The following is a 16,147-nucleotide window of genomic DNA, read 5'->3' as shown; positions in this document are numbered from 1 at the left end:
GACTCCGATTGGGCAGCGCCAGACGCCGAGGAGAGGTGACGCGAGAGGCCGGGCCGCCTGCGCCGAGCGGGTACGTGGCGGCTGTCGCGGGGGAGGGCTCGGCTGCGCGCCGATGGCGTCACAGGGCAAGGGGCGGCGTACCTGTGCTGCGGCCCGGGCAGCTGCAGGGGGATCCTGATTGTGGTGGGGGTGGTCTGAGTCCCGGGGCCTGCCATCACCTCTGCTCTAGCCCTTCCTCAACCCTGCGTGGCCGCTGGCCCTGGGTCGTTTCATAAAGCACGTCTTTGTTAGCGGTGGGTGGGCTATAGGGAAGTCCTGGTCTGTTGTGAGGTGCGTCGGGCCCGGTATGGGGTCACAGAGCCGTCCTCTGAGCACTCTCACTTCGCTTCCCGCCTGTAAGTGTTCCTGACTCCACCGCGCTGCGCTGTTTCTTTGCTGGGCTACAGGGGGAAAGGAGCTTGGTCTGCGGCTCGAGCTGCCGCTGTGTCAGAAGTTTGTGCTGCTCCCAGTGACAGCAGCTGTTTCTTGCCAGCCCGTTTCCCTCCCCTGTGGGAAGTGTCACCTCCATCGGTGTCTCTTGTGGAAATTCACACCTTACACCAAAAGGCGTTTCTTGCAAGTCTTTTCTTGGCGTAAATTGTTACTAGTGTGTCTGGTCGCGAATTGATAAATGAAAACGTATTTTCAAGCAGCCCTTTCCATGTCGGCTCTTTCTGCTAATTATTTTGACCCATTTGAGCCTTATTGCATTCAGACTGGGTTTTCCCTTTCTCTCAGATATAGTGGAGAAAACCCCGGGGGAATCTTGACCTCCATGATGATTAGACAATTCAGAAATCTATTTTCAACCTGCACGTTTGTTGCACTTCATGTAAGCTTGAGGTTTGACTTGTCTATTTCCATTTCCACCAGGTTTTTTTGGACTGGTATCTTCTGGGCACTGAAAGTGTCCAGGCACTACTTAGAAGAGTTATATTTAGTGACTAGGTAAATACTAGCTGCAATAGCAATTACTCTATTGTTCCTTTTAAAAATTAACTCTTTCTGCAGTAAGCACAGATTCTAGTTTTAACCTGTCATGTGTTTCAATAGAGTAAGTCTGTATTCAAACAAAGGTATTGACACGTGCAAAATTTTGGAAAAGTTCTATTGCCATAGATTTTATTTCTGTTATTCTGATTTGCAAGACAACTATCTACAAGTTAATTAAGCTTTGTTCAAGAAACATGCAACAGTTTGCACAAATGAGAGGAAATGAGTATTATTGAGGGATTTACAATCTTGGCAAGGTACTCAAAACTCTCATGGGTTTTGGAATACTTAATTATAATGAGACTTGGAGTCCAAGGTAGTGGTTGAAACTAGTTTTTGGGTTATGTATGTGGAAGAAAAGTGGAAGTGTAAACAGTCTACAATGGTATGTTGTAATAGAAAGCTATTAAAGTAATTGGGCTGATTCTGCTCGGAGCATTCCCTCTATCTCAAGGAATTATCATTCAACATTTAAAAATCACTTTTCTACAGTATTTTTTCTCTCTAGAAAGAGAGTATTGTGGTCAGTTAGCATTCTTTACTATTATTTTTGAGACCCAGAAGCACTAGAATTGATGAAGTGTCATTTCATATGTATGTGTCTGTAATCACAACCAACTTATGGCAAAAAGCTAAACAACTGTTCTGTAGGGAACAGTTAAATGTACAGTGATAATTAAAAGTTCAGTTGAAGATGTGCCACAGATGTGCAAAAAGAACCTGTATGCTTGTAGCACTGCATTTTGTCAGAGTAAACCACAGCACTGCAGAAGGAGATCTTTTGACATGTCAGACTCCACAAGTATGACTTGCTGTAGGCAGGATCATCATGCTCTCCCTGTTTGGCAGTGACCTAGTGTCCTCGGCTGTGAATCATCAGGAGCTGGCTATGTGATGAGGCAGGAAAGAAAACCTGGAGCGCTTTGGGTGGTGTTTGGCCAGAACTCACTCAGTTGGCTTTCTGGGAACATGATATCTCACTTTTCTTTAAGATTATAGCCTGCATCATGCTGCTCTGCCATAGTGTTCTGTCATCTGTATTTGAACAGATGTGTGCAAGGCTGCAGGATAGATCAATTTACTGCTGGGTATTTATTTAAAATACATATTTTGTGGTTTTTTTTCCCCCTGCCTCTATTAGCAAAGTGAAGAAGTGGAACATAGGAGAGAGATGGAAATTCTTTAAACAGGTATTCATGTCAAGAGATTAAAAGCTTTGTGGAGCTGTGCCCTTGATGCTGATACTAATATGGGACATTGTCATGGTAGGGCCTAACAAGCTCAGCACAAAATCCAGACTGGCCCTGATGTGTCTAGACATAGTCCCCCTCTCCCTCTTCTTCCTGCAGAAAGTTGGGGTAACGTGGGAAAAGGGACAAGACCATGTGTGTCTGGTAAACAAGTCTGCTTCTGTGGTAAGAGCGCATGTACTGGCCACTGCTTGATGACCAGACCTATGTTTCTGCCTTTCATGGCCACAGCCTGGCAGAACCCCTTTTCATCACGTACCTATGTGCTGGCTTCAGTTGCCCTATTGGCCTAATTGAATCTCAGGCAAGATATATATATACAGGTCGGTTTCTAGTTGCCTTTGCCTTGGCTTGCTTGAACCTGCTTTGCCTTGGACATGCCTTACTTGAATCTGCCTCGAGTTGTCTCTCCTCGAGTTGCCTGGTCTAGATCCTGGGATAAAAGCTACAAACCTACACACTGCAACCTAGAGAAGCCACAAATCTTGGCGCTGGAGGCAAGCCTTGCTTCCCCTTGCAACTAGAATTTTGCTGTGCCTCAGTTTACCCAGGAAAGCCAAGAGCCCTTCGCGATAGCTTCGTGCAGCCCGCCGTCCTGCTGAAGCCAGACCAGCCCCGAGACTGCATGGCATTTCTTGCCTGCAACCAGTTGTGTCAGCACCGCTTGAGAAGACCCCAGAGGCCGCAACAGGTAATACACAGCAGCAGCACTCCCTGGAACCAGCAGCAATTCATTCATTGCCTCTTTGGCTTAACGGTTCTTGTCAAGGTTTCCTCCCTCCCACCCCGTGGTCAAGCACCATTTTGCTCCCAGGGATTCTTTCTTCCTGTTATTTCCTCCTGGTTACCATACATTGAACCTATTTGATATGTTTTGGCAATTTTTTCATATTAATAAAAAGTTAGTAATATTTTTATTACTGTCCATTTGCCATATCATTTATAAATTAAACAAATCCCATAACAGACATCCCATGTTGTTTTCCCTAGTCAGGTACAACATCAAGCTCTTCAGTGGCTGATCTAGAAAGTACAGTGGTAAAAATGTCCTTTGGCACTTTATGCAAGCACCCTGTAAACCAACAAGACAAAAGGGAGCAATTGCTCTGCTAATGCTGGTCACTACATAAAAAGCCCTGGCATGTGTGAATGCAAGAAAATTCATCTTGGTATCTACCACTGAACTAAAATACACTTACTTCAATGCAATTGCAAGGTTTTGGTTTTATACACTTTCCTGCTTTACTTTAGAATTGTTTTCTAGATTTCTCTTTATAAAGCATTATTTTCTTCTGTGTTACAAGATGATATTACACTTACTGAGACTCTTGCCATTTTCTTTCTTTCACTTAATTCCTTTGGGTTTGTACCTTGGGATTTCTTTGGTCTGTCTAGCTCAGATCTCCTATGGCTTTAGCCACACAGCTTCTAAAGCTGTTGGCTTGCTGGTTTATATTAGAAGATGCTTTCTGGATTCTTAAAACATTACTGCAGTTTCACCATGCAGGAAGCTGCGAGGTTTGAAAATGGCTAAGGATTTGCATATTGCCACACAAGCAGTTACACAGATCTGAATTTGAGTAATGCTGTTCAAAATTCTGAACATAGCATGGCAGAGGGGAAGAGTGGACTGTCTGGCTATCATTTGTTACACTGTTCCACCTACCTTAGTAGAATGGGTAGGATTTCAAGAGGGCTCCAATATATCAGTGTCCTTCATGCTTTTTGCTGTTGTTTTGTAGAAAGATAGCGACACTAAAACTCCCATCAGCAGAATGGAGAGTTAGGTAGTCAAATGTCTCCGAAGCAGTAGTCCTAAACCCTGGCTCCTAAATGTCTCTCTTCTGTCTCTCTAGTCTAGGTAACACAGTTACAGATGCTGCTTTTGCCATTGTCAGCAGCAAACATAATTTTCTCAAAGTAAGGGCAAGTAGAAAGGCTAATTTATAAGCATTAGTTTGTGTTTTATCCACAAAGTAATCTGGTACTAAAGTCTTGTGGTCATGTCACCCCCAAGTTCTGTCCCTTGGAAGTAGTAGTGACAGAAGCCACATTATGACTTGTTTCACTTGAGTTAGGGGAAAATAAACACACCTAGAAATGAGAACAAAGTTTATTCTTCATGTCTCTATGGCCCTGGCACCCCTTGTGTTGAAAAACTCATGCTTAACTAGCACAAGGTGTGGTTTCCTATACCACTATTTGCAGGCCACAGAGCGGTGGCTGCTAAAGTTATTTGTTGTATTTCCCAACTGCAAAGAGTTAAATGACATAACCACAGACCCCAAATGGAAATAAAACAGTGATTGTAAAGTTAAGAGTGTAATGGTTAGGTGCCTAATTTATCTGGTGTGGGAGTGCTGTTGACTCTTTATGAAAGTGCCAGGCAAGAATGCTGTTAATTCACTGGTGTGACTCTGCTGTCACTATGTCTCCTGAGGAGGCCTTGGTTTCTTAGAAGTTACGTTAGTTTCTGCTTAACTTAGTGTATGGCTCATAAGTTTTCTTTCTCTGGCAGACCTTTGCCTGGAATCTTTCCCCAGTTTGAACAAGTACAGCTTATGGCCTCCTTGATTAATATTATGGTTTAAAAATTATTTATTTTTGTATGTAAGCAGTTGGAAAGCCTTTATCCAAATGTAGTTATTGTTTCCATGGGCTTATCAGTTAGGGCCACATCCTGCCTTTCAGAAGACACTTATGTACCAGAGTTACGTATTTTGTGGGTGTCGTAACAGTATTAGGTTTTTTCTCAAACAAAGTTACATCCTTACATTGAAGCCCTGGTACAAGTATCTGACTAGAAAGGGAGTAGAAGAATTATGCTATAATTGTAGCAATTTTTAAAATAGCATAGTCTGTTTTATGCAGGGAAGAATGCTTGCCTTAAAATTTGTCAGGTCTCTTGTTGTTAACTCACACATAGACAGTCTTCATTGGCTAGCTGATATATGGGACTGATGTATTATTCCTTGTATAACTGAGATGAATTTACTGAGGCAAGATACAGCTTTCTGTTGTAGAAACATCCTCCTATTGTAGAATAGCAGTAGCATTATGTATTACTTTTAGATAATACAAGCCTTTCTAGGAAATGAAATTTAGAACAAAAGGCTTTGTATAGAATTAGTCCAAATGTTGCAATCTAGAACGGAAAATTGCAGTCACTTTTAAGAACCCCTTCCAGGCTGGGAGGAGGTAATACTTCTGACTGTTATGTTGTAATCCAAGAGTATGAATTAAGACGTTGCTCTTACAGTGTGGCAGCTATTCTATGCTAAACTTAAGATATTTCACCCTTTAGTAGAAAAACAAGCATCAATATCTTGTCATTTTAGAAACAAATAACCAACAGCTGAAAAGACAGTAATACTATGTTCTTGTTCTTGCAGGTCCCATGGTGTTGTAAGGCCTGCAACCTGTAGTGGAGAAGATTTCTACCATTGATTTGACTGTTTCAAGATTGTTTTCATCCTCTCACAATCACAAGCTGATAAGTACCATAGCCTAGTTAGTTACGCTACTTATTTTTCTCCCTCCAAATACTCTGTGGCTATCTCATGTTAGGCTGAAACCAGCTTTAACTGAAGGGTGGAGAACCTCTGGATAGGGAGGATCCCCAACTTTCTGGGGCTGTGCCAGTGCCTCCTCCCATGATCTGGGTCACATCTGGCAGCGTGACCACAGCTATGGGGTGGGATGTGTGTCAATTTGCCACTGGGAGTGTCTGTAGTTTGGTCCCTTGGTGGATCCGCTTTTGGTCATGTCATGTGATTAACTGGAACCAAAAGCTAGATGGATTGTTCTGGTTAGCTACTGAAGACTTCCTACTCCTGCTTTAGTTATCAATTCCATAACAAGAACCTATTTATCACAACTCTTGAGGAGAATTCCATTGCACTGGTTAATTTGGAGAGGTAGAGAAAAAAATCCATTGTCCTCTAATGTTGAGCAAAACTCAAATTCCAGAATAAAGATGAGTTACCAGTGTAACTGCAACTATTCATGTTGCAGTGGTAGATACTGCAGGTCCCTTTTCTGTTAGGTACTGCGCAGTTCGGACACAGAACAAGAGAGCTCTTTGTCTGTGAAAGTTTGTAAGTCTAAGACTATCCTGTACTATCTCTTACATTCTGCCTATCCTTTCTTTGGGAATGTATCTAGCTGGCTTTCTGCTGCAGATATCAGAGTAAGGTATTGATTGTTAAAATGATTTTAAAAATATTTTTTCTCTTTCTGTATGCAGTAAGTGAAAAATAACATACACTGTGAATTTAGAGTTGGAAAAGAGAAGGAAAAATACGTTAGCATAACACAGAATTTTGTTTACCCCACCTGTCTGGAGTTTAGTTGTTTTTCCTTGCTACTTTTCCATGGCATTTTCCATGGGCCATGTGCTGAAGACCAAATCTTCCAGTGAAAATGTAGCAAGAGCATTTATGGTCTGGAAGCCATTTCTCCATCCTTTCTAGACTCCGCAGCATGAAGCACACTTTTGTCCACTGTTTCATCTAGTTATGCTGTAAGGAAATAGGCATGTTTGTGGACAGCTATAGAACAGAGCTGAAAATATTTATAGTTATGGAAGTTGAAAATAAAACACACACAAATTTTTCTATGCGCTTGCTGGAGCAATGACTATATTGGATGTTTGTCTGTTTCCTCACACTGAAAAAAGGATCAGTATTTATCAAAAAGTATTGTTGGTGTCCTTGCTGGACCCTGACATTATCTTGTTCCTGAAAAACTTGCTGAGGAAATTTGAATGTTACAAGAATGGGAGGATATGGTTTCAAGTTCTGCTCCATCCTGGGTTGTTTTGGATCCTGGCCATCAGGAAACATTTTGTCTACTTCAGAGATGAAACACTTTCTCTTCAGTAGTAGTATTACGAGCAAGATGTGTAAATAATCTGTGGCAAGGGGTGACTTTATTACAGAAAGGGAAATCTTCCCAACTTTTCCTTTTTTTGATGAAATTTTTAAAAAAGATTTCTACAAAAGATGTGCTGGAGGGAATTTGCATGTTTGTATTGACCTATGTACACTCTAGTTAAATGTAAGAGTAGCTTAGATGTTGTTTTACTCTGTCACCCTTTGTACTGATCTTTAGTCTGTGTCAGTTCATACATGCTTAATACTGCATTGCAAATATTTTTCCTCACTTCCAAAAATATTCATCAAAATAAGGCTGGGTGAGAATATTTGAAAGAGCTTTGTTTGTAGTTTTCCTGCCTTTGCCAAGCTGTGTCTAGAAAATGGAAATACAGGCTCCTACCTACTACAGATGAATGCAAGCTCTTTCAAAAGAAATTACATATCCTGGAGTAGGAGAACTCACAGATCAATATAACATTTTGTCACATAGCTTATGCTTCTGGACTCACTCCCACATCCTCCATATTCTGTACCCTCCACCACTGAAAATGTAATGTATGTAAAGTAAAAGCTTTCATCAGTCTATCTGAAAGCAGTCTGCAATTGTTCCCTGTTTCACAAAACCACAGTTAGGTAGCGTCCGTTTTGCAGGCTGGTGAAATGAAGCCAAGACAAATTGGTTTCCCTAAACAAACTGTCTGTTGTAAAAATGTTATCAAACTCTTTCCATGACAAATAATTTAATCTAAGAAATGGTGCAGGTTCAGTTACCAGAAAGGCCTGTCTTGCATCAAAACCTTTTCATCTATCCTTCTCTGTCATGTCAGAGCCTCTCCCAAAAACTTCTTGTGCAAAGGGACATGTAGAGCCTCTGGGAATCCTCCCAAAGGGTCATCCTTCCCCAGCCCACCCAACAAATCCCAACAAAGTCTTCACGTGGAGTGGAAGTGGTATACTTGCAGAGATGCAAATAAATGCTGCTTGCCATGTTATTTTTAACTTTATACAATTTTCTGAGGTTTTAAGGAACTCTACTAACTGAAATGACTGCACAAAACTATTTTTAGATACTCCCAGTATTAAGGCTCTATTATCTAGTCAAGGCAAAAGCTTTGCATTAATGACTGCAGACATAGGGTCCCTCACGGGACTCAAATCTGGGGCAAGAACTGATGCATCAAAGTACTCTTTGACTTCTGTACCACTGAGGGTTAGTGGTAGAATGCAATCAAGTTATTTAATCATTTAAGGGATTTCAAAGCTGTAAAAATATCAGCATTAGATTTTTTAAAAATCCTTGTTTGCAACAACAGCCCAAAATATTCATTTCCAGTGTTTAATGATCACAGAGGGACATACAAGTTCAGCATGGGTTTAAAAACAAACAAAAAGCAGCTTTCAATACAAGCTCTACCTCTGTCATCTCGTCTGTCTGCCTTTTGCCATTAGGCAAGCCATGTATTTACCTTTTGAAGTCCTTTATTTGCAAAGGTGCTAGTCATGCTTTGTTGGTACTTTCTAATCTCCACTTAGTTGAGAGCATAATAGAACATTTGTTCTTTAGTGATGAACTAGTGGTTTGTAAAGAGTTGCAGGGTCTTCAGTGTTGCTAAAGTCTGCTTTGACCCAAAATGATTAGGTGATTAGGTGACTAAAGTGCTAGGTGGTGAAAGAAACTCCTTACATGCTTATTTGAGCTTCCTTAACCGAAATGCTTACTTAAGAAAGTGGGGGGGGGGGGGGGGGGGGGGGGGAAGAAATAAATACAGCAGTGGAAGAATGTTACTGGTGATTACACTCCAAAAAGTTAGTGGAGTCTCAGAATTGCATTATCTGAAAGAAAATTTTAAAAATGTTAAATATTTTTAAAGTACTTTAGAGTTGAAAGGAACTTTCTGGAAAAAATGTAATAGTTCTGGAAGAGCCTCTGGGAAGTTGGCTACCCAAATTCTGGTCTTAATCATGTCCTGCCATGTGGCCTGGCTTTCAGCGACACAATGTACACCAGGGTTTGCTGCAAATCCCCTTTTTTGAGGGGTCAGATGGAATCTTAACAAATTATGATACATTCATCTGGGGAATGTTTTAGTTATCTGTGAGATCAACCCTGTTAATTTGGGTGCAAATAGAAAATGAGTAAAGCTTAATTTCCACTAAAATCAGATTAAAGAAGGATTCTTTAAATGCTTTCAATGTAAGCTCTCTGCAGCTGTCAGGCTGCCTGTCCATTTCCTTAGAAAACTATGGTGACTGCAAAGCTCATGAAACTGTGATGTAAGAAAAACTAGTCTTGTAGAAGTGGGGTAATTGAGAATAGGATTTTTAGCCTGACTATTCCAGACTGTGGGATTTAGAATAGCAATAATTAAAGAAGAAAATAACCACCACCACCCCACTATCATGTTTCAAATCCCTCTCTTCTCCCTCCAGTGAGAGCTGTATTCATACAGGAATTCTCTAAAAGGCTGGGAATGTTTCTTATATTTGCAAGGCTGGAAAAAGTCCTCTTCTGTCTTCAGAACAAGCTGTTTAAGTCTCAGGGAGAGATCAGAGATGGTTGCTATTGTGCCTCCTCTGCTGCTTTAGGAAAATGTAGTAGCCAGACACTACATCTCCATCTCTGCATCATAGGGACATTCTGTAAGACTTTATAGTCTTTATTTAAGTTTTAGATCTCATAAAGACTACTTGGTGTTAGAAAAATTCTGGCTTTTCTGACTTAAATCTTGTGGATTTTTAATGTTTTTTAATATGAGGAGATGGGCATTTGACTTCATAATCTAATGAGCAGGTTAGAGTGGGACTTTTTTAATGAAGTGAAATTAAGGACAGGATTGCCTTGCTAGCAGAGTATGAACAACTAGCTTTTCACTAGGTTAGTTATTTTAATACATAGTCTTTCACAGATGAAGGATCCAGCTAGGTACCTGTAGGAGATGCCAAAACATTGCAGGTGGATTCATCCACTGATTTTAGTGTATGAAGTAAAGATAGTGTTCTTTTCAGGCTATGCTGTTAGTGAAAACAGAGCAAATCCTGATGGAGTTCTTGATACATTTGGTAGGATTATACTGATGAATGAGGAGTACCCACAAAGACAGAATTCATAATGTGGCAAAAACTCTACAGAATGCTGTTAGCTGTCCTCCTCCTTGGGAGTTTCCTAGTGAGCAGTGCATTCAGGAACACACACTGCTCTTTTTCTCCCATGCACACAAGCTGTGCACCAAGTTGTTTAAGTGAGTTGTGACCCATATTAATGCTGTTGGCTTCTTTCCAGTGGGGGCTGTCTGGAGAGTATTTCCATTGGTTTGCAATTCTTAAAGAACTGTGAAATTGATAAACATAACAGTCATTACAAGAAGCTGTATGCAATTGCCTAGTGTCTGAAAGGAAGTATCAGATTTTGTTGGTGAGGACTTAGATCTTCCTTGGAGCTGCAGGAATTTGGGCATCTGGGTGAAGACCCTGTAGCCTCCTTGTTAGCAGCCTGCCAGCAAGAGATCACAGTGGAATTCTCTTGTTCTAGGATGTGTACTGGTAGTTCTGGTTTTATTTTGCTTGTTTTATTTTAATTCTTTGATATGGGATAATTCAAGTGAGTAGTCAATATGAGGTTTTATCATCCTCCCCCTTTGGATGTCTGATTAAGCGTGACTCGCTGTGATTGGGCTTTTAAATACCAGAAGTCTTCCCAATTATCTCAATTACCTTTAGCCAAGGAATGATTGCTATTTCCATGTACACATCCTGTTGCCCACAGCTTCTCCCTCAGGTTTTTCTGGCATCACTCTGACATTAATAGCCCGTACCAAAGCATACTATGAAACTATCCCACAGTACCTCCTGAGTATGCTGCAGCACTGTCAAGAATATTTGATTTCCATTCAGTTTTAGGAATATTCAGAAGCTTCATTTAAAGCCTTCAAATGATAGAAATCAGGCATATCACAGAGAAAACATACTATCAAAAAAGATTTCTTACCTTTTTTTCCTCTGATTAAATAAAATAGCTGTAAAAGGGAGTTACATGAAAAAGTAAATTAAAAGTTATAACAGAGTTCTTCAGTTCCCTGTTCTAATAGCTTTTCTGGACACAATTTATTTGGAAAAAAATTGAAGTAAATATGAAGAATTTTCAATGACTTTAATGTGTGCCCTGTCATGACATTTTGTAGAGAATGTTGTCTAAATTGTATGAGACATATCTAAGTTTGGTACCCAGATCTGGAGTAGTATTTTGGCTTCTAGTGCCTAAAATCCCTTTAACTGAAACAGGACCTGGGGCCTAAGAATTAACCCCAAAGAAGATTTCACTTGCACTTGGAATTATCAGCAGTTTTTGTTTTTTTATTGCAGAGAACAATTTTCTTCTTATGTTGGAGCCTTAAATAAGTAACTCATATATATAGTCAGCTGAAACTAATGTATAGGTTTTGAGAGCCCTATGCAGACCTTACACATGTCAAAAACATGCAAGCTGCTGCATAACAGTGAAACAAAAGCATAACTGTGCTGTTTTTCTCCTTCATTCATTACTAACATAGATATTCCCTTTTTCCCTGAAAGAAACCCATAATGAAGTATTAATATCATCAAACTGTGGAATAAACATCTGCAGCTGTTCCAATAGCCACTTAAGCTTGAATAAACACTCAGAACTAGAAAAATGAGTGATAAAGTTCAACATTTCCAAGAAAATGCATTATGAGTGTAATCTGGGAAATTATAATGAGTTTTCTAAAGGTGTATTTTTGAGGAAGTGATACAATCCTTTGCTTTCTTTAGGAGCAAAAAAAGAACCTGTCTCCCTCTGCTGGTTTTCAGAGGAAAAAAGAAAAGTTTAGAGAGACTGAAAAATCATAGCTGCAATGTTGATGCATATGACTAGACATTTAAGAAACAGGATTTAAAACAGGTTGCCTTTAAATACATAGGAGTCACTTGGAGGGCACCAGAACAACCTGTCTTGATTAGCTGAGGACTGGTAGATTTTTGCAGTGTTTATTCTGTTTAAGCTAATAGTTTCTCAGTATATTTAACATGATTTCTTTATATGTACATTTTTAAGGAAATACAGCCTTAGATAGATTTAAACCATTTAGCCTTTAATTCATACCTCACTGAATCTTGTGGCTGTCTTGAAGAGCACCTAATGCTGAAGCTGTAAATGTAGATGCTAATTTTCTTTTTTTCCCAACAATTTCTCATTCACAGAAAGGATGGTGTAGTAATTACAGACATCTTTTATTCCTTCCAAATAGTTAAAGGCAAATAACAATTCCAGTAGTTGAATTAAGGCATTCACGTGTTAAATTTGGAGGTCTTACATAAATGTCTTTCAGGCTGAGAAGAAAATCAAGGCAATTTTATTTTTAAAATGAATTGTTGTTGTTGTTTTGGTTTTTTTGTTTGTTTTGGGTTTTTTTCTTTTTACTTCCCATGTCTTATCTTTACCAAAACGCTTTTGTTATGCTTTGTTACATGTAGCTGTGCTTTTGATGTGGGTATAAATCAAGCTTCCTTGTACCCTGAGTATTATTTTCAAAGGCATCTGCCAGCTGCAGTTTGTCATACTGCCAGTTAATACCAGCATCAGTACAATTAGTTACACAAGTTGATTAGATTTTTGCATATGGTGTGGTGGAATTCTTTTGTGAAGTTTGAGTGTTGGAGTAGTGAGCACAGTGTGCACTTTCTCCAAATATTTGACCAAGTTCTCTCATGTTTATTCTGCCTGTAGTCTGCAATGCCAATTTTTAATAAACATGTTCTTTAGTAAAATTGCATAGGTTTATACTGCTTGTCTATCTGCAACACACTTGCTGGTTTTTTCCTGCAAGACACAGCTCCCAGGTGTCTCCTGAAAACTCTCAGGGTGTATCACAAGACAAAAGACATAGTAGCAGGGTAGTGAGACTGCTGAGACACACACCTTGTGCATTGTGTTCTCATGGCCATATGAATAACTTCCTGTATAAGAAATGCTTTGAAGCTGACGTCATGTTTTCATGAAGGAATGTGTAACTTGTAATTATCTATTCATAAGCACGTCTGCAGGCTATGTCATTGTTCCCTTCACTGACTCACCTGTCTAGGGGATAGTATCATTTTGCCTAGAAGCTGGGCTTCCAATGCCAAGCAGTTTCTCTTGAAACAGGATTGTTTGGGTTGCCCAGCTATGGAAAATGCTACATGGCATCTGCTATACAAATGTTGTTCCTAAAACTGGCTGGTACTGCTTCTAGAGTGCACCTGATAATTCATATATACATTATGTGAATGTAGCTGAGAAAAAAATGAAAGCAGAGGCAAAAGTACTGGTGTTGAAGCTGCTCTTCAGTGTAAGAGGTGAAAGCAAAGGAAGGAACAGTCTATTCAGTGTGATGAAAGGAAATCAGTACCTATTTAACGTATACCTTTAGAATGTTTTGCAAAAATTAGTGCTAAAGAAGATGAGCTTAAATTGTTAATTGCAGAATAGCAGGAAGATTTTCTAAGAAGGAAGTAATTTCTGAGGAAAGGCACAGAAGGTTCTTACAGTTATCGTGGTACTAGTACACAGGCTTGATAATAGTTTAAAATTTTGCACTCATCTGTAGATTCCTTCCCTATCTCAACTTTTATGACTCGTATTTGACCTGATGATGTTGTCATAATGTGATGGAGGTTGGTCAGTCATAAACAGTCATGATCTTGTTGAAATTACTGGATGTGGTAGCTGCCTTTTATTTAGGCTAAGAAAATTAGTGCTCCTTTAATTTGTGATGGTTGAAACATAGACAAATGGTTGTCCCAGGACTATACCCTGTGGCCAGTGAGATGGAGGTATAATCCAGAGCAGTTTAATGTGACCCATGTGTAAGGGGGAAAGCGGCACAAACACCATAGGAACTATTTTACACTATAAGCAAGAGAGGATAGCACAGATAATCCTATACCCCTCTGGATGCTGGGACCCCTCAGCTATGCCAGCATCAAACCAGAACAGCATGCCCTGCAGACCCCATCCTTAGAAAAGGGTTTCCCATGTCAGTCATTATAGAGGTTTCTTAAAAGAGAACAATTCTGTCTGTGATTTCTGCTGCCAAGTAGAAAGTGTTCATGTGGGAACCTATTGCTGCATTTGTAGATAAAGGCAAGGCCATGGAGGTAGTTTAATCACTGTTACTGAGTGGGAGCTGCCTGAAGGCTCCTGGTACAAGGAGTCACAAAGCTTGTCTTGTGGCCAAGGGATATGCACAGGACAACACAGGTCTGAAGGCCAGGCTGGCAGACAGCATAGCACACACCTCCCTGTAACTGTTACTCCGTCACGAAGTCCTCCATGCATAAGGGGCTTCTGGCCAGAGTCACTACAGGAGCCCAACAGATGAAGTGGCTGCGAGGCATGACTGCCAGGAGAAAAATACAAGGTTTGTTTGGACAGGCAGTATGGAAAGAAACCTGGGCTTTGAGAACAAAGGAGATGTCTTCTACTGATGCTCCATTCTGTGTTGAAACTTAGAGCAGAATTGTCTTCTTGATTGTCAGTACTGGAATGGTGTTAGAAAGGATTGATTTCTTAATAACTGACAGCCTGAGGAATTCTTGATTGCTTAGATCACCAGGGTAGTAAGGACTTGGCTAATTGCTTTAACTTGTGTAATGAAGTCATGCCTATGCTCTACATCCCATGATGCTTCTTACAGGAATACAGTTTGTGTCAGCCTTCCAGGTCTCCATTTTACTCTTGTTGAAGTCATCTACAAGGGCTCTAATTGACCTTAATGGTGCTAAACCAAGATTTACCCAATTGAAACCGCTTAGATGCTAAAATGGTGGGCGTTGCATAGGAACCACACAGAAAATGTCACTGCCAGCCATGCAGCCATGACTTTATTAATTTATACTGCAACTTGTCAATTTTTCATGTGTCTCACTGTTTTGTATTTAACTTTGGTGTGCTAAAAGTGCTGAATAAAATACTGATAGGGATTAAACTGCATTGTTTCATAATTGGAAGTAGTAGCCTTTGAATGGACAGCCTATATTCTCTCTGGAATTCTTTTGTGTCAGTGTTAAAACTGGCATTGTTACTTTTCAATAGCCATTACAACTTTTAATTTGATCTTATTAAAGGCCCATTGTCTAAACTTTGTCTAAAACCCCATATGCAATACTTTTGAGCAGAGTCAAGGCATTGTATTCTTTTGAAGCAATTGTGAAGGTCAAACCAAATATTGTTGTTTTGAAACGTGTTGGTATGTCAGGGAGGTGGGAGCTGACAACAGGGATCAGCCGGGGCCAGCCAAGCCATTTCTGAAGTTAAATTAAGCAAAGTTCTGTTCAGTGGAACGTGTTGTTCCAACCTCCTGGAATCACCAGCTGCCAAGTGACGTATTTCTTTCTACAACTAAACCCCAAGTGCCACGGAGCACCCTCGTTCCACAAGGGTCACTTCTCGGCCTCGTCTCCCTGATGTCTCTGTCCCGGCCAGGCACAGGAGTGCCCGACCCCCTGCCCCGCGACGGAGGAAGTTCGTGGGTGTCCGGACTCAGCCGCGGCCTCCTGGACGGACACTGTTGGTGCGTCGTGCGAATCTGTAGCCGTGCCGAGCATTCCTCGGCAGATCGGGCGATAAGGGCAGGAAATGACGGAGAGTCACCTCAGAGCCACCCAGCCCCCATCGGCCTGGCAGAAGGGGGCTCCTCCAGCAGCCACCGCTGCTGCAGTTACAGTCGGGCCTCACCGGCCGCGCGGCCCATTTCCCCGCCGCTGGCCGCGCTCCGGAGCGTGCGGTCGGCACCACGCAAGCGACACGCGAAACACGTGATGTGGCGACCAGGCGGGCACCGCGGACAGGCTTCAAGCACAGCACAGCGGCCGTGCCCCGGCCCGGCCCGGCCCGCCCCTTCACTCCGCCCCGCCCCTCCCCTCTCCTGAGGGCCGCGCCCCGCCCCCTGCCCCGCGGAGCGCTGCGGGTCGGGGCCGGAAGTGAGCGCACGG

General features: G+C 41.2%; 1 long non-coding RNA gene across 1 annotated transcript; it reads left to right on the top strand.

The window, feature by feature from the left end:
- The first annotated feature begins 151 nt into the window (after positions 1 to 151).
- Positions 152 to 2,859, top strand: LOC128898350 (uncharacterized). Its single transcript, XR_008462816.1, has 3 exons — positions 152 to 395; positions 2,174 to 2,222; positions 2,825 to 2,859. It is a non-coding gene; the product is annotated as an uncharacterized LOC128898350 (long non-coding RNA).
- The last annotated feature ends 13,288 nt before the right edge of the window (positions 2,860 to 16,147 follow it).

This window comes from Dryobates pubescens, chromosome 22, assembly GCF_014839835.1.
Source record: "Dryobates pubescens isolate bDryPub1 chromosome 22, bDryPub1.pri, whole genome shotgun sequence".
Lineage (NCBI taxonomy): Eukaryota > Metazoa > Chordata > Aves > Piciformes > Picidae > Dryobates > Dryobates pubescens.
The sequence above is the reverse complement of the archived record's forward strand: the minus strand, read 5'-3'. Positions and strand labels throughout refer to the sequence as shown.